Here is a 23891-nt window from a genome sequence, read left to right on the forward strand (position 1 = left end):
GGACTGTTGGACTGTTGTGTTGATGTTTCCCACAAATGGGCAATCAGGTCATCAGTTCACACTCAAGGGCTCCCCTGCTGCTCACAGTGAACTCAATTCAACCAGCTACCTGATTGGCTATGTCCTGCAAAATGACATTCAGGCAATCATCAGTCTGTCAATCCGGCCATGGGTTCAACTGAGTTCACTGAGGGCAGTGGGAAGACCATGAGTTTGAACTCCTGTGACCTGCCTGCTAAATTGCTGGACTGTTGTGCTACCTTGCCCCGCAATCTGTCAGTCCAATAATCCGGCATCCGGAGCCGGGATTGTTATGGGACAGTGTGTGGATTACGTTGGACCTTTTTGTTTTTGTGTGTTTATTTATTAATTTATTTATTTATTTTTACTTCCAGAATTGGAAATGGGGGGGGGGTCTCAAAGACATTTCTTCATAACCATTACAGGGCTTGATGACAGCTGTGATTTTTGACAAATCACAGCTGACATCAACTCCATATATTACCCCTTTTGCCACTGCACCAGGGCAATCGGGATGAGCAAGGTAATGCCCCACAATTGGCACATCTAATGGATGCAATAATGTAGGGAGGCTGCGGGCTATAATTTTTAGGCTGGGGAGAGCGCAATAACCATGGATCTTCCCAGTCTGAGAATGCCAGTCACCAGCTGTCTGCATTATCTGAGCTGGTTATCAAAAATAGGCAGGACCCCAATTTCTTATTTTATTATTTGTTTGAATAATTGAAAAAACTATGTTGTGGTGAGCCTCTAATTTTCATAACCAGCCAATAAAAAACAATCAATCTTCTAAATGCAATAATTCCTATTGATCACTGATTTAGAGGGTGCCTGCACCAGCCCCGGATGCAATAACAAAGACAAAGCTGTCAGTTAAGATTAGCTTCCTGAGATGATCGTGCAGGCACAAACTCCTGGGCCCTCATAGCCATTATGACATACCTGTGTGTCCATTTAAAGGAACTTCATGGTTGAAGTGGTTAGGAAATTAAAGCTGTGGAAAAGCAGGGCAATAGGGTCTTACCAAATAAAGCTCCAAGACATATTAAATTAGGTAAACTCACCTATAAGGGTTGTGTCAGTCACAACTCCTATATTCTCGTAGTAATGAGGTGAAATACCTGCAGTCCCGAAGGATTCAAGCTGATATGTATAAAGGAAACCGGGTGGCTTGCTACACTTATCACCAATCAGACCAAATAGGGTGACATTATTCTGTCTATATTGAATTGACAGATACAGGTCAACGCATTTCTGAGGTCATAGCCCTCTTCCTCAGGACATAAAGTAATGACAAGATTATGTTTTGAGGGAGATTGATGATAAGTGCGGCAAGACACCCGGTTTCCTTTATACATATCTAGTTGAAGTGGTTGAAAGAGGTTGGGTACAATACTAGAAGGAATTATAGTCTTAGATATGATGTACATTGCAATGGCTTTGAAGTGTTGGGATTTACAGTAAATGATAAACATTTTTTTTAATTCATTGATTTTATCGAATTTTAAAGGAATTAATCATCTACAGCCATAATTATCTGCTGTTTATGGTTGCCTTAAATTTACCTTTTTCTTCTAAACATGTATGTACAAGGCCATAACCAGAGTAGCTAATTAGAAAAATGAACATCACAAGTAGAGTTGAGCGCGGTTCGTGGTTCGTGGTTCTCCAGTTCGCGGCTCGAGTGATTTTGGGGCATGTTCTAGATCGAACTAGAACTCGAGCTTTTTGCAAAAGCTCGGTAGTTCTAGAAACGTTCGAGAACGGTTCTAGCAGCCAAAAAACAGCTAAATCATAGCTTGGTTTCTGCTGTAATAGTGTAAGTCACTCTGTGAATCAAACTATTATCACATTTCAGTGTATAGTGTGCGTGAACAGCGCCTTCAGATCACTGCTGTTTCTATAATGGCGATCGCCATTTTTTTTTTTTTTTTTCTTGTCTTCCTTCCCTAAGCGCGCGCGTCTTGTGGGGCGGGCCAGCATGTCAGCCAATCCCAGACACACACACAGCTAAGTGGACTTTGAGCCAGAGAAGCAACGGCATGTGTGATAGGATCTGCATGTCACATGTCCCTGCATTATAAAACCGGACATTTTCTTCACGGACGCCATTATCTGCCTTCTGCGTCTTTGGTGTCAGACATCACTGTCGCAGCTCCGTCTTCCTGAGTCCTATAGCCGATACAGCTGTATGCGCTGCATACACAGCGTTAGACAGCTTAGGGAGAGCACTTTATAGCAGTCCTTTTAAGGGCTCCAACCGGCAGGGTCAGAGAGCCATAGGTGACAGGTCCTGCAAACAGCAACAGCGTCTGTGTAGCCCAGGTCAGGGATTTCCTACCTGCATTTCACCATTAGGAGGGAATAGAAAGGCAGGCTTCCATTCCTCTACCCAGAGCACCACAATCCTGCCACTGTACCCTCTTGTCCTCTGCACACTCCAACTGATAACTAAGCCATTATACTAGCAAACACTCAGTGTACCTAGTGGCATCCTATACGTGGCTATTGGACTTTGCTATAGTCCCACTAGTGCAAAGACATTTGCAGAGCGCGTCTGCCTGCATTGCACACTACAACTCATTCTAACCAAGCCATTATACTAGCAAACACTCAGTGTACCTAGTGGCATCCTATACGTGGCTATTGGACTTTGCTATAGTCCCACTAGTGCAAAGACATTTGCAGAGCGCGTCTGCCTGCATTGCACACTACAACTCATTCTAACCAAGCCATTATACTAGCAAACACTCAGTGTACCTAGTGGCATCCTATACGTGGCTATTGGACTTTGCTATAGTCCCACTAGTGCAAAGACATTTGCAGAGCGCGTCTGCCTGCATTGCACACTCCAACTCATTAAAACCAAGCCATTATACTAGCAAACACTCAGTGTACCTAGTGGCATCCTATACGTGGCTATTGGACTTTGCTATAGTCCCACTAGTGCAAAGACATTTGCATAGCGCGTCTGCCGGCATTGCACACTCAAACTCATTTTAACTAAGCCATTATACTAGCAAACACTCAGTGTACCTAGTGGCATCCTATACGTGGCTATTGGACTTTGCTATAGTCCCACTAGTGCAAAGACATTAGCAGAGCACATCTGCCTGCATTGCACACTACAACTCATTCTAACCAAGCCATTATACTAGCAAACACTCAGTGTACCTAGTGGCATCCTATACGTGGCTATTGGACTTTGCTATAGTCCCACTAGTGCAAAGACATTTGCATAGCGCGTCTGCCTGCATTGCACACTCAAACTCATTTTAACTAAGCCATTATACTAGCAAACACTCAGTGTACCTAGTGGCATCCTATACGTGGCTATTGGACTTTGCTATAGTCCCACTAGTGCAAAGACATTAGCAGAGCACATCTGCCTGCATTGCACACTACAACTCATTCTAACCAAGCCATTATACTAGCAAACACTCAGTGTACCTAGTGGCATCCTATACGTGGCTATTGGACTTTGCTATAGTCCCACTAGTGCAAAGACATTTGCAGAGCGCGTCTGCCTGCATTGCACACTCCAACTCATTAAAACCAAGCCATTATACTAGCAAACACTCAGTGTACCTAGTGGCATCCTATACGTGGCTATTGGACTTTGCTATAGTCCCACTAGTGCAAAGACATTTGCATAGCGCGTCTGCCTGCATTGCACACTCAAACTCATTTTAACTAAGCCATTATACTAGCAAACACTCAGTGTACCTAGTGGCATCCTATACGTGGCTATTGGACTTTGCTATAGTCCCACTAGTGCAAAGATATTAGCAGAGCACATCTGCCTGCATTGCACACTCCAACTTTTTTAAACTAAGCAATTTTACTAGCAAACACTCAGTGTACCTAGTGGCATCCTAAACGTGGCTATTGGACTTTGCTATAGTCCCACTAGTGCAAAGACATTTGCAGAGCACGTCTGCCTGCATTGCACACTACAACTCATTGTTACTAAGCCATTATACTAGCAAACACTCAGTGTACCTAGTTGTATCCTAAACGTGGCTATTGTACTTTTGTCTATTCACAGTATTGGAACGATATTTGCAGCACGTCTGCCTGCATTGCACACTCAAACTTTTTTAAACTCAGCCATTTATAGTAGCAAACACTCAGTGTACCTAGTTGTATCCTAAACGTGGCTATTGTACTTTTGTCTATTCACAGTATTGGAACGATATTTGCAGCACGTCTGCCTGCATTGCACACTCTAACTTTTTTAAACTCAGCCATTATACTAGCAAACACTCAGTGTACCTAGTGGCATCCTATACGTGGCTATTGGACTTTGCTATAGTCCCACTAGTGCAAAGACATTAGCAGAGCACATCTGCCTGCATTGCACACTACAACTCATTCTAACCAAGCCATTATACTAGCAAACACTCAGTGTACCTAGTGGCATCCTATACGTGGCTATTGGACTTTGCTATAGTCCCACTAGTGCAAAGACATTTGCAGAGCGCGTCTGCCTGCATTGCACACTCCAACTCATTAAAACCAAGCCATTATACTAGCAAACACTCAGTGTACCTAGTGGCATCCTATACGTGGCTATTGGACTTTGCTATAGTCCCACTAGTGCAAAGACATTTGCATAGCGCGTCTGCCTGCATTGCACACTCAAACTCATTTTAACTAAGCCATTATACTAGCAAACACTCAGTGTACCTAGTGGCATCCTATACGTGGCTATTGGACTTTGCTATAGTCCCACTAGTGCAAAGATATTAGCAGAGCACATCTGCCTGCATTGCACACTCCAACTTTTTTAAACTAAGCAATTTTACTAGCAAACACTCAGTGTACCTAGTGGCATCCTAAACGTGGCTATTGGACTTTGCTATAGTCCCACTAGTGCAAAGACATTTGCAGAGCACGTCTGCCTGCATTGCACACTACAACTCATTGTTACTAAGCCATTATACTAGCAAACACTCAGTGTACCTAGTTGTATCCTAAACGTGGCTATTGTACTTTTGTCTATTCACAGTATTGGAACGATATTTGCAGCACGTCTGCCTGCATTGCACACTCTAACTTTTTTAAACTCAGCCATTTATAGTAGCAAACACTCAGTGTACCTAGTTGTATCCTAAACGTGGCTATTGTACTTTTGTCTATTCACAGTATTGGAACGATATTTGCAGCACGTCTGCCTGCATTGCACACTCTAACTTTTTTAAACTCAGCCATTATACTAGCAAACACTCAGTGTACCTAGTTGTATCCTAAACGTGGCTATTGTACTTTTGTCAATTCACAGTATTGGAACGTTATTTGCAGCACGTCTGCCTGCATTGCACACTCAAACTTTTTTAAACTCAGCCATTTATAGTAGCAAACACTCAGTGTACCTAGTTGTATCCTAAACGTGGCTATTGTACTTTTGTCAATTCACAGTATTGGAACGTTATTTGCAGCACGTCTGCCTGCATTGCACACTCAAACTTTTTTAAACTCAGCCATTTATAGTAGCAAACACTCAGTGTACCTAGTTGTATCCTAAACGTGGCTATTGTACTTTTGTCTATTCACAGTATTGGAACGTTATTTGCAGCACGTCTGCCTGCATTGCACACTCTAACTTTTTTTAAACTCAGCCATTATACTAGCAAACACTCAGTGTACCTAGTTGTATCCTAAACGTGGCTATTTTACTTTTGTCTATTCACAGTATTGGAACGATATTTGCAGCACGTCTGCCTGCATTGCACACTCTAACTTTTTTAAACTCAGCCATTATACTAGCAAACACTCACTGTACCTAGTTGTATCCTAAACGTGGCTATTGTACTTTTGTCAATTCACAGTATTGGAACGTTATTTGCAGCACGTCTGCCTGCATTGCACACTCAAACTTTTTTAAACTCAGCCATTATACTAGCAAACACTCACTGTACCTAGTTGTATCCTAAACGTGGCTATTGTACTTTTGTCAATTCACAGTATTGGAACGTTATTTGCAGCACGTCTGCCTGCATTGCACACTCAAACTTTTTTAAACTCAGCCATTATACTAGCAAACACTCACTGTACCTAGTTGTATCCTAAACGTGGCTATTGTACTTTTGTCAATTCACAGTATTGGAACGTTATTTGCAGCACGTCTGCCTGCATTGCACACTCAAACTTTTTTAAACTCAGCCATTTATAGTAGCAAACACTCAGTGTACCTAGTTGTATCCTAAACGTGGCTATTGTACTTTTGTCTATTCACAGTATTGGAACGTTATTTGCAGCACGTCTGCCTGCATTGCACACTCTAACTTTTTTAAACTCAGCCATTATACTAGCAAACACTCAGTGTACCTAGTTGTATCCTAAACGTGGCTATTTTACTTTTGTCTATTCACAGTATTGGAACGATATTTGCAGCACGTCTGCCTGCATTGCACACTCTAACTTTTTTAAACTCAGCCATTATACTAGCAAACACTCACTGTACCTAGTTGTATCCTAAACGTGGCTATTGTACTTTTGTCAATTCACAGTATTGGAACGTTATTTGCAGCACGTCTGCCTGCATTGCACACTCAAACTTTTTTAAACTCAGCCATTATACTAGCAAACACTCAGTGTACCTAGTTGTATCCTAAACGTGGCTATTGTACTTTTGTCAATTCACAGTATTGGAACGTTATTTGCAGCACGTCTGCCTGCATTGCACACTCAAACTTTTTTAAACTCAGCCATTTATAGTAGCAAACACTCAGTGTACCTAGTTGTATCCTAAACGTGGCTATTGTACTTTTGTCTATTCACAGTATTGGAACGTTATTTGCAGCACGTCTGCCTGCATTGCACACTCAAACTTTTTTAAACTCAGCCATTATACTAGCAAACACTCACTGTACCTAGTTGTATCCTAAACGTGGCTATTGTACTTTTGTCAATTCACAGTATTGGAACGATATTTGCAGGACATCTGCCTGCATTGCACACTCAAACTTTTTTAAACTCAGCCATTATACTAGCAAACACTCAGTGTACCTAGTTGTATCCTAAACGTGGCTATTGTACTTTTGTCAATTCACAGTATTGGAACGTTATTTGCAGCACGTCTGCCTGCATTGCACACTCAAACTTTTTTAAACTCAGCCATTTATAGTAGCAAACACTCAGTGTACCTAGTTGTATCCTAAACGTGGCTATTGTACTTTTGTCTATTCACAGTATTGGAACGTTATTTGCAGCACGTCTGCCTGCATTGCACACTCAAACTTTTTTAAACTCAGCCATTATACTAGCAAACACTCACTGTACCTAGTTGTATCCTAAACGTGGCTATTGTACTTTTGTCAATTCACAGTATTGGAACGATATTTGCAGGACATCTGCCTGCATTGCACACTCAAACTTTTTTAAACTCAGCCATTATACTAGCAAACACTCACTGTACCTAGTTGTATCCTAAACGTGGCTATTGTACTTTTGTCTATTCACACTACTGCAAATCTATGTGCAGCACCTCTGCATGACAACCTCGTGCTCTGTTTTTAATAAGCTATAATGATAGCACAAAATACTGCCATTTTGTGGCATCATAGAACTGGCTGTTGTATTCCATTAGTGCCCCACTGGTGACAAGCTATTTCTAGCACCTCTACATCACACCCTCATGCACATTTAGCTACGCTAATGTTATAGCAAACTCATGGAATTCATTGCTGCATTTCATAATTCGGAGGGATAGAAAGTCAGGCTTCCTTTAGCTTTTCCTTCTGTTCATAGACAGCATCTCCAAGACAAATTTCCCCTCCACGTCTAAGTGTGGAGAGGCAGCTAGTGCGCATGCGTGTGCCGATGTACCCCAGCTGCAGCATAATTACAGTGTTTCGCCTAGTGAGTATGCTCAGCCTGACTGTGCCATTCCTGACGCTAAGTCTTCATTTCGGGATACAGCGCATGCTCCCACACTAAGTGTGAAAAGCCTCTTTGCACAGGTGCTTGCATTCTGTGCCGGGTCTAAGTCCTGTTTTGTGCCTAGACACCATGCTAAAGCTGATAGTCTTTTTTCAGAGACTGTATTTCATGCTACTGAGCATGCTCAGGCACTTCCTGCATCAGAGACTAGGTCCGGTAATGAACTCTTTGGCCCTGGCCCTGATGTGGGGGTCCCATATAGACCACAGGGCATCAGGTGTCCTCCCAAATGGCTTGCAGAGGCCCACACCTATGACTTGTCACCGCATTATTGATGGTCAGACGATGACTGGTGAGGTGTTTGGGTCATGGCAGCCATGAGGTCATCATTGAAGTTGCGTTTCCAAATAGGACGCTAGTTATGCCACTCATGACGTGTCACTCTGCTTTTGTCTCCAGGAGGTGCATTGTGGTTCACCCTGGTTTGGGGCGGACCCAGGTTATAAAAGGGGCTGGAGCCAACAAGGAGGTGCGCAGTCTTCTATTATGCTCCGAAAGAGCACACCTCCATGTGTTGAACCCATTGCGGCTTTAGGCCAGAGGTAGGCAGGGATAGGGTGGTGGATGCAGGCCACCACCACAGTTGGTAACGCAGAACGGTTAAGACCAGCTCCTGTCCTAACAGTCCTGCTTGTGCAGCCCAGTGGCATTAACAGGCCTGCTGCTGCTGATGCGCCTGCTGTCCACAGGTGTGGCCCCTACGCACACGGTCAGCGTACTCAATGGCCCCTGTGTTGTTAACAGGGAGTTCCTGGGCTGGGTGGGCATGTGGACCCTGTGACGCTAACAGGGCTCACAGTCTCCAGATCCGAATGGCGTCTAACTCGGTTCAGGCTACTATTAGTTTCATAGCCACACAGCTCTGTATCCTCCACCAAACCTTCAAGTTGCCAACCTCTCCTTTTCCAACTGGGAGCACGGTGGACACTGACTGCTGAAGGTGATATATACCTTTCTCTTTCTTTTCTTATTAATTTTTGTTATATAGCGGTCACAGATTATATACCACTTTATCCAAATCTGCCAGTCCCACTGTAACAGATGTTGTTTCTTCAGCAAATGTTACAGTTGTTTAACCACCAAATCCACGGACCAAAATTTTTTTCCCCTTTCCAACACACCTGTTCCCCTTTCCAACAGCATCTGTCCTTTTTCAACTCATTTTGGGATATGACCAAAAGTGCAACTGTGCAGGGACACCGTACTCAACGCCATCTCAGCACAGCAGCCATCCCTCGGTCCCTCCGATGTGGACAAGTAAAAGACCATTTCCTCCTATCCATGACAAAGTGTTGAGATTCACTCTGTGCAGCACTGGTGTTTAGTGGAAAAGTAGATCTAAGATTGCGTACCACATTCTGCAGATACTCCTGTATACGTGCGTCTATTTCTATGGCAGGAATTAGTTCGCCAAATTTTGTCTTGTACCGGGGATCTAACAGTGTGGCAACCCAGTATTCAGGATTACTTCAAATTCATACAATCCGAGGGTCATGTAGGTAGTGCAGCAAGAAGGCGCTCATGTGTCTTGTGCATCCAGGAGGACCAAGTCCTTGGTGTGTTGGTGGCAGAGAGGTGAGAATCGTGCATCCTTCCTCTGCCCTCTACCCACAACCTCGCACAACCGAAATGTGAGCAAGCTCTCACTCATCTGCTGAGTCTTCCATGCCCATCGCCAGTTCGTCCTCCATTTCTTCATGGGCTCCTGCACTTTCATCAACACTTTTTGCTGATACTATGCGCCCTTGTTAATCCCTCTCCCTCACCATGACTGCCGCATAGGTGCCGCTGACCATCTGGACCTCGTAGATCTTGTTATCCCTTCCGCATATGACTCCTCCTGTACTTCCTCCCCTTCCTCTTGTCCCAACACCTGACTCCGAATAATAATTACAGTGTGCTCCATCATGTAGATGACCAGAATTGTCACGCTGAGAATGACATTGCCAGTGCTAAACATCTTCGTCGACATTTCAAAACTGTGTAGCAGGGTGCATAGGTCCTTGATCTGACACCACTCCAGCAGCGTGATCTGCACCACCTCTGGATCAACTTATCCCAGGCTATATGTCTTACCGTATTTCAGCAGGGCTCTGCGGTGCTGCCACACACGCTGCAACATGTGCAGATTCCAATTCCTGCGTGTCGGAACATCGCATTTCCGGCGTTTAACTGCCAGACCCTAAGACTTCCGGAGTGATGAAAGTTGTTGAGCTGCTGTGTGCGCACGATGGAAGTGAGCACATAGCGAGCGTGCCCGCTGCACAAGGCCATGTAGGCCGTGATGGTGTTTTAAAAATTGCTGGAGAATTCGGATCAACACGTGAGCCATAAAAGGCACGTGTGTCACATTGCCCTGAGGATGGCCCGCAGCCAGGTTTGCATCATTGCCGCACACGGCTGTTAAGTCACCAACGGAGTCCGCTCCGTCAATTTGTACTCCGGTCGCCAGGTGACAACGTGTTCCTTTCATGAATAGTGCTGATGATGGGAGAGTAGTCGATGCCAGCGGCGCAGGTGGACGCAGGTTATGCTCACCCACTGGGCTGCATTACCTTGACAGATGCAGAATCTCTGGCTGAATGTAGCTGGTGGGTATCTCACAGATGAAATACCATCATTCAGCTACAACCAATGGGAAGACACCACACCCTTTTTTATGCCCATCCTGTCTGCAGACCACTGCCAGACATAGCTATGAACCTCTGGTTAATTTTACCCCCAGTTCAGTTTTATGATTTTGTGTGCTTGTTACCTGACTACTTTTCCTGCTTGCTGTTTATGTACCTTGTTGGCCGATACGCATTTCACCTCTGCTTGTTTTCTGATTAAGTCCTGGCCGTCCCATTCTGTTCCTGTTCCTCAATTAATGTTTTGACCCTGCCTGACTACTATTCTCTGTAATAGCGGTGTGACTCACATTTCCCATACATTTCAAAGTAAAACTTTGACCGCCTGATGGCATTGAGCTCTGCTGCCAGCATAGTAAGGAGGTGTGTGGTAGTCCTTGTGCGCAGTTGCAAGGAAGGGTGGCCTGACCACACAGGGTTTGCGCAAAGGTAGAGGACCCACACGAGGTTGAAGAGGCAGAAGCAGTGTATTAACTTCTACATACAGAACAAGGATTGAAACAACTCGTGGGGACGGCAAGACTTGTACAGCAGACCCTTCTCCATCTCTCACCATAGTTTGCCAGTGCCCAGTCAGTGACATGTAATGACCCTGTCTATGCTTACTGGTCCAAGTATCTGTGTTGAAATGCACCCTGTCGCACACAGATTTTCTCAAGGAAGTGGTGATGTTGTGTGCGACATGCCGGTGTAGCGCGGGCATGCTTTTCTTTGAGAAGCAGTGGTGATTGGGCATCTGGTACTGGGGCACAGCGACAGACATAAGGTCTGTAAAATCCTGTGTGTCCACTACGCGTAAAGGCAGCATTTCGGTAGCCAACAGCTTACAGAGGGATAGAGTCAACCACTTAGCTTTGTCATGGGTCGCAGTAAGTGGCCTTTTATTTGACCACATCTGAGGGACAGAGATCTGGCTGCTGTCTGTAGACGGTGTTGAGTAGGGTGTCCCTGGAAAAATGCAGGTTTGTGAGAAAAGTGCAGGCGGAGACATGATGTTGGCTTCATCTTGCCTTCAGATCTGTTCATCTTGTATCATTTTTAAAAAACACAGCAAGCAAGGGTTACTCCAAGCGGAGTCTCCCTTTTTTTCCAAAAATTGGGCCCCACACAGACACCTTATCAGTGGCAGCACTTGTGCCCTAGTTGCAAACAGGATGTTTTGATTTGCATCAAGCACATTCCAAATCCACAAGCATTTACTCTCCCCAGGATGACACAGGGGTAGTAAATTCCTTCTGGATCCATGACTTGTTCATTTTGATGAACGTCAGTCTGTCCACATTGTCACTGGACAGACGCGTGCGCTTATCTGTCAGCACACACCCAGCAGCACTGAAGACACGTTCAGAGACAACGCTGGCAGCTGGACACGACAAAATCTTCGAGGCGTAACTGGAGAGCTCTTGACATTTTTCTAGATTTGAAGCACAAAAGGAGCAAGGCTCCATTTGCAAAGTCATTGCATCGATGTTCATTTGGAGATACTCCTGTATCATCCTCTCCATCCGTTGACTATGTGTCAGACTTGTTGTCTCTGGTGGCCTTGCAAAGGAGGGTCTAAAAAAATTATGAAAAGATTCCATAAAATTGCTGTTACCAGCACCAGATACGGTCCTACTGGTACGGGTAGACTGTTGAAGATGACGAGGCCGTCCCATGTTTGTCAAGTTACAACTGGGAGAATCACTCCCTTCACCTGCACGGTTGTTTGGTGGAAAAGCCGAGCTAAGATCGAGTAACAGCTTCTGCTGATACTCCTGCATACGTGCGTCCCTTTCTATGGGTGGAATTATGTCACAAAATTTGGACTTGTCCCGGGGATCTAATAGTGTGGCAAGCCAGTAGTCATCATCACTTCTAATTTTGACAATACGAGGGTCATGTTGGAGGTAGTGCAACAAGAAGGCACTCATGTGTCTTGCGCAGCCATGCGCACCAAGTCCACGCTGTGTTTGTGGCATAGAGGTGCTAACCGTTCTTTCTTCCTCTGTCATCTCCCCCCAACCTCTTTCAACTGAAATTTGACCAAGGTCCCCCTCATCTGCTGAGTCTTCCATGTCCATGGACAGTTCGTCCTCCATATCTTCATGTCCTCCTGCACCTTCCTCAACATCTCACCTGCTACCATGCGCCCTTGTTGATCCCTGTCCCCCATGGTCCCATGCCTGCCGCGTTGGTGATGATGAACGTCTGGACCTTGGTGATGTTGTTGTGTCTTGCGCATATGAATCCTCCTGTAGTTCCTCCCCTTCCTGTTGTCCCACCCCCTGACTACGAATAGTGTTTAGCGTGTGCTCCAGCATGTAAATGACTGTAATCGTCATGCTGATAATGGCATTGTCAGCGCTAAACATATTCGTCGCCATGTCGAAACTGTGCAGAAGGGTGCATAGGTCCTTGATCTGAGATCACTCCATCAGGGTGATCTGCCCCACTTCTGCATCTCGTTGGCCCAGGCTATACATCATGACGTATTGCACCAGGGCTCGCCGGTGCTGCCACAGTCGCTGTAACATGTGGAGAGTTGAATTCCAGCGTGTCGCCACATCGCATTTCAGGCGATGAACCGGCAGGCCGAAAGACTTCTGGAGCGATGCAAGTCGCTCAGGTGCGGCGGTTGAACGGCGGAAGTGAGCACTGCAGACAGTTTCCGTGCCCTGGTCAGAAGGCCATCTAGGCCGGGATAGTGTGTTAAAAATTGCTGGACAACAAGGTTAAACACGTGAGCCATACAAGGCACGTGTGTCACCTTGCCCAGGCGAAGGGCCGCACCCAGGTTTGCAGCATTGTCGCACACGGCCTTACCAGGCTGCAGGTTGAGTGGAGACAACCATTTATCAAAATCAGTCTCCAGAGCTGCCCACAACTCAGTCGCTGTGTGACTCCTATTTCAAAGACATGTCAAGCTAAAGACCGCCTGATGCCGTTGCGCTCTGCTACCAGCATAGTAATGAGGGGTGCGTGATTCCTTCTGCGCAGTGAGAACGCTGGTGGCCTGACCAGGCAGGCTTGGGGCGGAGGTGGAGGACCCAGATGAGGTGGAGGATGCAGAAGCAGTGGCGGAACTTGGACAGACAGAGGATTGACACACAAGTCGTGGGGACGGCAAGACTTGTGCAGCAGACCCTTCACCATCTATCACCATAGTTACCCAGTGGCCAGTCAGCGACATGTAACGTCCCTGTCCATGCTTACTGGTCCAAGTATCGGTGGTGAAATGCACCCGTTCACACACAGAGTTTCTCAAGGAAGCGGTGATGTTGTGTGCGACATGCTGGTGTAGCGCGGGCACACCTTTCTTAGAGAAGTAGTGGCGACTAGGCATCTGGTACTGGGGCACAGCGACAGACATAAGGTCTCTAAAATCCTGTGTGTCCACTAGGCGGAAAGGCAGCATTTCTGTAGTCAACAGCTTACAGAGGGATAGAGTCAACCTCTTCGCTTTGTCATGGGTCGCAGGAAGTGGCCTTTTATTTGACCACATCTGAGGGACAGAGATCTGGCTGCTGTGTGTAGACGGTGTTGAGTCGGGTGTCCCTGGAAAAATGCAGCTTTGTGAGGAAAGTGCAGGCGGAGACATGATGTTGCCTTCATCCAAAGTTGGTGCTATCGATGTCTGAGAGAGCTGTACACACTCACTTGTTTCCCCTTCCAAACCAACTGACGACCTACCAAGCAAACTGCCTGTTGCGGTTACAGTGGTGGAAGTTGTGGGTGGAAAAACAGGTGTGACAGCTGTCCCCACAGTCCTAGAAGATGACGAGCGCGCGGATGCACTGGAAGGGGCAGGCGGTGGATGGTTCGCTCCGCTAGGCCGCATTGCAGCACGGTGAGCTTCCCATCGGGCCATATGATATTTATTCATGTGACGATTCATGGAAGAAGTTGTCAAACTGCTGAGGTTTTGACCTCTACTAAGAGAACCATGACAAATTTTACAGATCACATAATTTGGGCGATCTTTTTCTATGTCAAAAAAGGACCTGGCTAGGCAAGGCTTAGAGGCCATGCGACCTGTTGATCCACCCCGAATAATGCTCAGAGGCAGAGTGGTGGCTGAGGATGCAGTTGTAGACGTGCTACCAGTGCTCCGACTGTGTCCAGGAAGGCGCCAGGTTACTTCGACGTCGGTTGCATCCTCCTCCACCGCCTCTGTTGACCTCCTCGAGTGTCTGACTGTGGGTTGACAGTAGGTGTGATCTAGAACTTAATCATCAATTGTTGTGTTTGCACTCCCCTACCCCTCAGACCGAGTTTCTTCTTGCCCTGACCGAATATTTAAGTTGTCATCCCAATCGGGTATCTGCGTCTCATCTTCATCAGTATGTTCCTCATTGCCTATAACCACAGTTGTTGGAAAGGCAGCATTTTGGTAGCCAACAGTTTGCATATGATGAAAGTCAACCTCCAAGCCATTTCATGCCCTTCTAAAAGCATGTAAAACACAGCGAGGGGACTCCAACCACAGTCTCCCTCGTTGCCACTAACTGGGCCACACACACCCCACTTGACTGGCATCGGTTGAGCCCCCTTTTGAAAAAGAAAAAGATGCTTTGCATGAAGCACTCTCAAAAATACGCGTGCCTTTCCCGTCCCCTGGCTGACCCAGGGGAAGAAAAGTCCTCTGAGAGCCATGACTTGTTCATCTTGGTTCTTTTAGAGACACAGCGAGGGGACTCCAACCACAGTCTCCCTCGTTGCCACTAACTGGGCCACACACACCCCACTTGACTGGCATCGGTTGAGCCCCCTTTTGAAAAAGAAAAAGATGCTTTGCATGAAGCACTCTCAAAAATACGCGTGCCTTTCCCGTCCCCTGGCTGACCCAGGGGAAGAAAAGTCCTCTGAGAGCCATGACTTGTTCATCTTGGTTCTTTTAGAGACACAGCGAGGGGACTCCAACCACAGTCTCCCTCGTTGCCACTAACTGGGCCACACACACCCCACTTGACTGGCATCGGTTGACCCCCCCTTTTGACAAAGAAAAAGATGCTTTGCATGAAGCACTCTCAAAAATACGCGTGCCTTTCCCGTCCCCTGGCTGACCCAGGGGAAGAAAAGTCCTCTGAGAGCCATGACTTGTTCATCTTGGTTCTTTTAGAGACACAGCGAGGGGACTCCAACCACAGTCTCCCTCGTTGCCACTAACTGGGCCACACACACCCCACTTGACTGGCATCGGTTGAGCCCCCTTTTGAAAAAGAAAAAGATGCTTTGCATGAAGCACTCTCAAAAATACGCGTGCCTTTCCCGTCCCCTGGCTGACCCAGGGGAAGAAAAGTCCTCTGAGAGCCATGACTTGTTCATCTTGGTTCTTTTAGAGACACAGCGAGGGGACTCCAACCACAGTCTCCCTCGTTGCCACTAACTGGGCCACACACACCCCACTTGACTGGCATCGGTTGAGCCCCCCTTTTGACAAAGAAAAAGATGCTTTGCATGAAGCACTCTCAAAAATACGCGTGCCTTTCCCGTCCCCTGGCTGACCCAGGGGAAGAAAAGTCCTCTGAGAGCCATGACTTGTTCATCTTGGTTCTTTTAGAGACACAGCGAGGGGACTCCAACCACAGTCTCCCTCGTTGCCACTAACTGGGCCACACACACCCCACTTGACTGGCATCGGTTGAGCCCCCTTTTGAAAAAGAAAAAGATGCTTTGCATGAAGCACTCTCAAAAATACGCGTGCCTTTCCCGTCCCCTGGCTGACCCAGGGGAAGAAAAGTCCTCTGAGAGCCATGACTTGTTCATCTTGGTTCTTTTAGAGACACAGCGAGGGGACTCCAACCACAGTCTCCCTCGTTGCCACTAACTGGGCCACACACACCCCACTTGACTGGCATTGGTTGAGCCCCCCTTTTGACAAAGAAAAAGATGCTTTGCATGAAGCACTCTCAAAAATACGCGTGCCTTTCCCGTCCCCTGGCTGACCCAGGGGAAGAAAAGTCCTCTGAGAGCCATGACTTGTTCATCTTGGTTCTTTTAGAGACACAGCGAGGGGACTCCAACCACAGTCTCCCTCGTTGCCACTAACTGGGCCACACACCCCACTTGACTGGCATCGGTTGAGCCCCCTTTTGAAAAAGAAAAAGATGCTTTGCATGAAGCACTCTCAAAAATACGCGTGCCTTTCCCGTCCCCTGGCTGACCCAGGGGAAGAAAAGTCCTCTGAGAGCCATGACTTGTTCATCTTGGTTCTTTTAGAGACACAGCGAGGGGACTCCAACCACAGTCTCCCTCGTTGCCACTAACTGGGCCACACACACCCCACTTGACTGGCATCGGTTGAGCCCCCCTTTTGACAAAGAAAAAGATGCTTTGCATGAAGCACTCTCAAAAATACGCGTGCCTTTCCCGTCCCCTGGCTGACCCAGGGGAAGAAAAGTCCTCTGAGAGCCATGACTTGTTCATCTTGGTTCTTTTAGAGACACAGCGAGGGGACTCCAACCACAGTCTCCCTCGTTGCCACTAACTGGGCCACACACACCCCACTTGACTGGCATCGGTTGACCCCCCCTTTTGACAAAGAAAAAGATGCTTTTCATGAAGCACTCTCAAAAATACGCGTGCCTTTCCCGTCCCCTGGCTGACCCAGGGGAAGAAAAGTCCTCTGAGAGCCATGACTTGTTCATCTTGGTTCTTTTAGAGACACAGCGAGGGGACTCCAACCACAGTCTCCCTCGTTGCCACTAACTGGGCCACACACACCCCACTTGACTGGCATCGGTTGAGCCCCCTTTTGAAAAAGAAAAAGATGCTTTGCATGAAGCACTCTCAAAAATACGCGTGCCTTTCCCGTCCCCTGGCTGACCCAGGGGAAGAAAAGTCCTCTGAGAGCCATGACTTGTTCATCTTGGTTCTTTTAGAGACACAGCGAGGGGACTCCAACCACAGTCTCCCTCGTTGCCACTAACTGGGCCACACACACCCCACTTGACTGGCATCGGTTGACCCCCCCTTTTGACAAAGAAAAAGATGCTTTGCATGAAGCACTCTCAAAAATACGCGTGCCTTTCCCGTCCCCTGGCTGACCCAGGGGAAGAAAAGTCCTCTGAGAGCCATGACTTGTTCATCTTGGTTCTTTTAGAGACACAGCGAGGGGACTCCAACCACAGTCTCCCTCGTTGCCACTAACTGGGCCACACACACCCCACTTGACTGGCATCGGTTGACCCCCCCTTTTGACAAAGAAAAAGATGCTTTGCATGAAGCACTCTCAAAAATACGCGTGCCTTTCCCGTCCCCTGGCTGACCCAGGGGAAGAAAAGTCCTCTGAGAGCCATGACTTGTTCATCTTGGTTCTTTTAGAGACACAGCGAGGGGACTCCAACCACAGTCTCCCTCGTTGCCACTAACTGGGCCACACACACCCCACTTGACTGGCATCGGTTGAGCCCCCTTTTGAAAAAGAAAAAGATGCTTTGCATGAAGCACTCTCAAAAATACGCGTGCCTTTCCCGTCCCCTGGCTGACCCAGGGGAAGAAAAGTCCTCTGAGAGCCATGACTTGTTCATCTTGGTTCTTTTAGAGACACAGCGAGGGGACTCCAACCACAGTCTCCCTCGTTGCCACTAACTGGGCCACACACACCCCACTTGACTGGCATCGGTTGAGCCCCCCTTTTGACAAAGAAAAAGATGCTTTGCATGAAGCACTCTCAAAAATACGCGTGCCTTTCGCCTCCCCTGGCTGACCCAGGGGAAGAAAAGTCCTCTGAGAGCCAGGTCCACATTGTCAGTGGACAGACACGTGTGCTTATCTGCCAGCAGACCCCCAGCAGCACTGAAGACAGGTTCCGAGAGAACGCTGGCTGCAGGACACGACAAGATCCTCAAGGCGTACGTGGCGAGCTCAGGCAATTTATCCAGATTGGAAGCCTAAAATGAGCAGGGCTCAAGTTGCACAATAATGGAATCGATGTTTCTTTGCATATACTCATATATCTGTGTGTCTCCCTCTTTTTCCTTGTCCAGCTGTTTTGTTTTCACATGAGTATATGTCCTTGTCACTTTCCCATGTGTTTGTGTTATGTTGTGAGTTGTTTGTCACCTTTTGGACACCTTTCAGGGTGTTTTCTAGGTGTTTTACTGTGTTTGTGATTGCCTGCCATTGTTTCCTATGGGCTCGAGTTCGGTTCGTCGAACGTTCGACGAGCCGAACTCGAGCCAGACCCCCCGTTCGGCGAACCGCCTCGAGCCGAACCGGGACCGGTTCGCTCATCTCTAATCACAAGTCACTGATATATAATACAACTAAGCAGTAATATTTACATATATAATTATTTTCAGGTAGCAAAATTAACTTTAATAGACTTTTATAGGAAGAAAAAGATGTACTATAAATAAATACGTACAGCATTAAAGGGTTTTTCCCAAGAACAAAGTTAAAAATAAAGTTCATTTATTCATTAGATCTTGAAAAAATATTAAGTTCCACAATTTGATGTTTAAAAAATATGTTCCTGTGCTGAGATAATCTTATAAATGTGCCCCTGCTATGTACTGTGTAATGGTCGTGTCTGACCGGAAAGGGACATGGTCTGATAATACCACATCTACTGGGCTGGTGAGGAAGTAGGAAGGTATACAGACATTACAGAACAGGATCATAGCTGATTTTTTCTGTGAGGTTAAATATTTCCCTGCCTTTTTTAAAAAAAAATTCTTTTACCTAAATGAAAGAATAATTTGCGATCTCATGCTGTCCTGTCTGTATCCTTTTTTACTTTCCTGCCTACGAAATGTGGTGTGATCAGACCATGTTCCTGTACAGTCAGAGATGGTCATTACACAGTACATATAAAGGACACATTTATATGATTATCTCAGCACAGGAGCATTATTTTTTCATATTCAATTTTGGAACTTATTATTCCAAGATCTATTAATTACAATGAACTTTTTTCGTGCGCAAAACCCTTTAATTCATATTCAGTAGTCATATTCTATAACATCACAGATTCTGGAACACGAAGAGTAATATTTTGTAGGTTTACTTGCTAAAATGTTGCCTGCATGTTATGTTCATTATTAAATGCTGAAAACTCATTGAGATAAGATTGATTCTATCAACTGTAATGGTAGATTAATTTACAGCTGAGTGCTAAAGCACTTTATGATGATACATTTATCTGAAAGTCCATAATAATGTTTTCATAATTCACTCAAATGGACAAGATAAAAGCATTTTTGTCTCCTATTTTTTACTGCAACTACAGTAAAGAAAACTTAAAAAGGTACTTGTCAACTTACCAATCTTATTTCCTTTTCATGCTTTTGACTTTGTTCTCAATATTGTCAGAATTTCATATTATTTGACTGATCTGCTCCTCAGGGCCTTTTCATTTCATAAGATGATCTTTTCGTAAGTTGTACAAAATAGATACTTCCATTTTAGACCTTATAATATGTCTATAGTCTCTGTATTTAATGGTGTTTATATTGGATTTCAAAAAGTAAAATATATTACTATAAATATGTGATTATTACAGTTAAATTATAACATGGAAGTAACAAACTAAAACACAAAAATAACAATGTATAACATATAATGTATTTACTTTGTTTTGCTACTGAATGCTAAAAAGACACCTCGACAAATACAGTAAGTGTATGTCAGTGCACCTGTGTGTGTTCTTGATATGTTGAAGCATTATTTCCAAAAAACAATAGAACAATCTGATATAAGATAATTTAATATGGGATACACATCCATCATTTTGGCAGGCGGCGGATAAATATTTAAGTATATTGCCACAACATGTCAAGAATATCTTAATGTAAAATGCAAAGCTTATCTACTAAGTATATTTTTCACCTTTGGGACTTAACTGATATTTAATAGCAATCTTGATATGATGTAATATATTTGATAAGGTTTAAACAGCCTAATATTTTATCATGGAATCTATAATATATTCTGATTTATAAACTGTCAATATTTAAATGATGTTCTTTTGATAAAGTATATGAACAGTGTCTTAAAATTGTATAACACTGCATGTATTTGGAGCTAAAAGATGTTTTCTAGAAATCTTGGCGTGAACTGCTCTGCTGCTCCCTAATTCTTCTGATTGCAGGGATGTTGAGATATAGAACTGCACTGATTAAATGTTGAAGGCTTTCATTATGATTGAGTATCAAAAGTAATAGTTTACAAAAACTTTTTACTAAACTGTATAATAAAATATTAACCGCTTCAGGACCGCCGACGGTAGATAAACGTAAGCATCTGCCAGGCTTTGTGAAGAACTGACTTTTATCAATGGTCTGCATTCAGAAGGGGACCGTGACTCCCTTCATGCTGCCATCATCAGGTTTCCGGTGCAGAACAATAGTGCTGCCCGGAGACATCACCAGGATCTAAAGGGATTAGGTCCTGGTGATGTTAACCCTTTGTGATCGTCTATCTGCTGTGATCAATACTGATCACGGCACATAATAGTTTCAGAGGTACAGAGAGCTGCTTCTCTTACCTCTCTCGGGTCTCTTGTGTCAGATCACACAGGACCTTGGGTTGTTATGGCAACCGGAGGTCACATGACTCCAGGTCTGCCATCTATGGTAGCCTGTGAGATCCAGCTTGCAGCTGGATGTGAAAGTCAAATAAGGAATAACGTTTGGAACACCATTCTATGTCTGAACTGGGTGCAAGAACCTAAAAAAAAATCACTATGTGGAGAGAAGGTATGCACACCAGTGACTATGCAAGGGGAATATATGTAATAGCAGAAACTGCTGTGTGAATACTGACATGAAAAATCCAATAGCTATATGTAAGAATGAAAATGTGAAAAATGGAACCTGCATTACTGCCATGATATATGAATAAAGAGAAATTTAGCTATTGAATTGATCAATGCAATAGAGCCCCAACACTACACCAAAGTGCAGTCATATGAAAAAGTTTGGGCACCCCTATTAATGTTAACCTTTTTTCTTTATAACAATTTGGGTTTTGCAACAGCTATTTCAGTTTCATATATCTAATAACTTATGGACGGAGTAATATTCCTGGATTGAAATGAGGTTTATTGTACTAACAGAAAATGTGCAATCCACATGTAAACAAAATTTGACCGGTGCAAAAGTATGGGCACCTCAACATAAAAGTGACATTAATATTATGTAGATACTCCTTTTGCAAAAATAACAGCCTCTAGTCGCTTCCTGTAGCTTTTAATAAGTTCCTGGATCCTGGATGAAGGCATATTTGACCATTCCTGTTTACAAAACAATACCAGTTCAGTTAAGTTTGATGGTCGCCGAGCATGGACAGCCCGCTTCAAATCATCCCACAGATTTTCAATGATATTCAGGTCTGGGGACTGGGATGGCCATTTCAGAACATTGTAATTGTTCCTCTGCATGAATGCCTGAGTTTATTTGGAGCGGTGTTTTGGTTCATTGTCTTGCTGAAATATCCATCCCCTGCGTAACTTCAACTTCATCACTGATTCTTGTACATTATTGTCAATAATCTGCTGATACTGAGTTGAATCCATGCGACCCTCAACTTTAACAAGATTCCCGGTGCCGGCATTGGCTACACAGCCCCAAAGCATGATGGAACCTCCACCAAATTTGACTGTGGGTAGCAAGTGCTTTTCTTGGAATGCCGTGTTTTTTTTACCTCCATGCATAATGCCTTTTTGTATGACCAAACAACTCAATCTTTGTTTCATCAGTCCAGAGGACCTTCTTCCAAAATGTAACTGGCTTGTCCAAATGTGCTTTTGCATACCTCAGGCGACTCTGTTTGTGGCGTGCTTGCAGAAACGGCTTCTTTCGCATCACTCTCCCATAAAGCTTTTCCTTGTGCAACGTGCGCTGTATTGTTGACCGATGCACATTGACACCATCTGCAGCAAGATGAAGCTGCAGGTCTTTGGAGGTGGTCTGTGGATTGTCCTTGACTGTTGTCACCATTCTTCTTCTCTGCCTTTCTGATATTTTTTTGGCCTGCCACTTCTGGGCTTAACAAGAACTGTACCTGTGTTCTTCCATTTCCTTAGTATGTTCCTCACAGTGGAAACTGACAGTTTAAATCTCTGAGACAACTTTTTGTATCCTTCCCCTGAACAGCTTTGTTGAATAATCTTTGTTTTCAGATCAGTTGAGAGTTGTTTTGAGGAGCCCATGATGCCACTCTTCATCGGAGATTCAAATAGGAGAACAACTTGCAAGTGGCCACCTTAAATACCTTTTCTCATGATTGGATACACCTGCCTATGAAGTTCAAAGCTCAATGAGGTTACAAAACCAATTTAGTGCTTTAGTAAGTAAGTAAAAAGTAGTTAGGAGGGTTCAAATCAAGAAATTGATAAGGGTGCCCATACTTTTGCACTGGTCAAATTTTGTTTAAATGCGGATTGCACATTTACTGTTAGGGGAATACATGTAATAGCAGAAACTGCTGTGTGAATACTGACATGAAAAATCCAATAGCTATATGTAAGAATGAAAATGTGAAAAATGGAACCTGCATTACTGCCATGAACATATGAATAAAGAGAAATTTAGCTATTGAATTAATCAATGCAATAGAGCCCCAACACTACGCCAAATTATCTCGCTACGTTGGGGTCCTTAGCTAGTATGTGTCCTCTCATGCAGTTAAAAAACTTACCGTGTATGGGTACTTAGAATGGTGTTCCAAATGTTATTCCTTATTTGTTTGTAGTTTTTCGTTTGTGAACCCTTCCCACTCATACCTTTTGCCAATCTAGATAATGCGAATATATAGCCTGGGTCTCAGCTTCCCATACATGTCAGTTGTTTTTGCCATTTTGCTTTTGCACTGCAAAGCTGAGTTTTTGACTAAAGTTCTGCAACAAAAAAGGCACCTTTTTGAACTGCAAAGTGCGTTCAAGAAAACCAAATTCCCATAGACTTTGCTTGAAAAGCAGAACACATCCATTTTGGCATTAAACCCTGCAGTTGAAAAAGCAGCAAAAAAGCAGGTAAAAAGCAGGTAAAAAGCAAAGGGTATGCTTGCCCTTACCATGTATGGGAAGCTGATACCCAGGCTATATATGCGTATAATGTAGATTGGCAATAGGTGTGAGTGGTGAGGGTTCACAAACGAAAAACTACTAACAAATAAGGAATAACGTTTGGAACACCATTCTAAGTCTGAACTGGGTGCAAGAACCTAAAAAAAATCACTATATGGAGAGAAGGTCTGCACACTAGTGACTATGCAAGGGGAATATATGTAATAGCAGAAACTGCTGTGTGAATACTGACATGAAAAATCCAATAGCTATATGTAAGAATGAAAATGTGAAAAATGGAACCT

This window comes from Anomaloglossus baeobatrachus, chromosome 6 (genome assembly GCF_048569485.1).
Source record: "Anomaloglossus baeobatrachus isolate aAnoBae1 chromosome 6, aAnoBae1.hap1, whole genome shotgun sequence".
Taxonomy (NCBI): Eukaryota; Metazoa; Chordata; class Amphibia; order Anura; family Aromobatidae; genus Anomaloglossus; species Anomaloglossus baeobatrachus.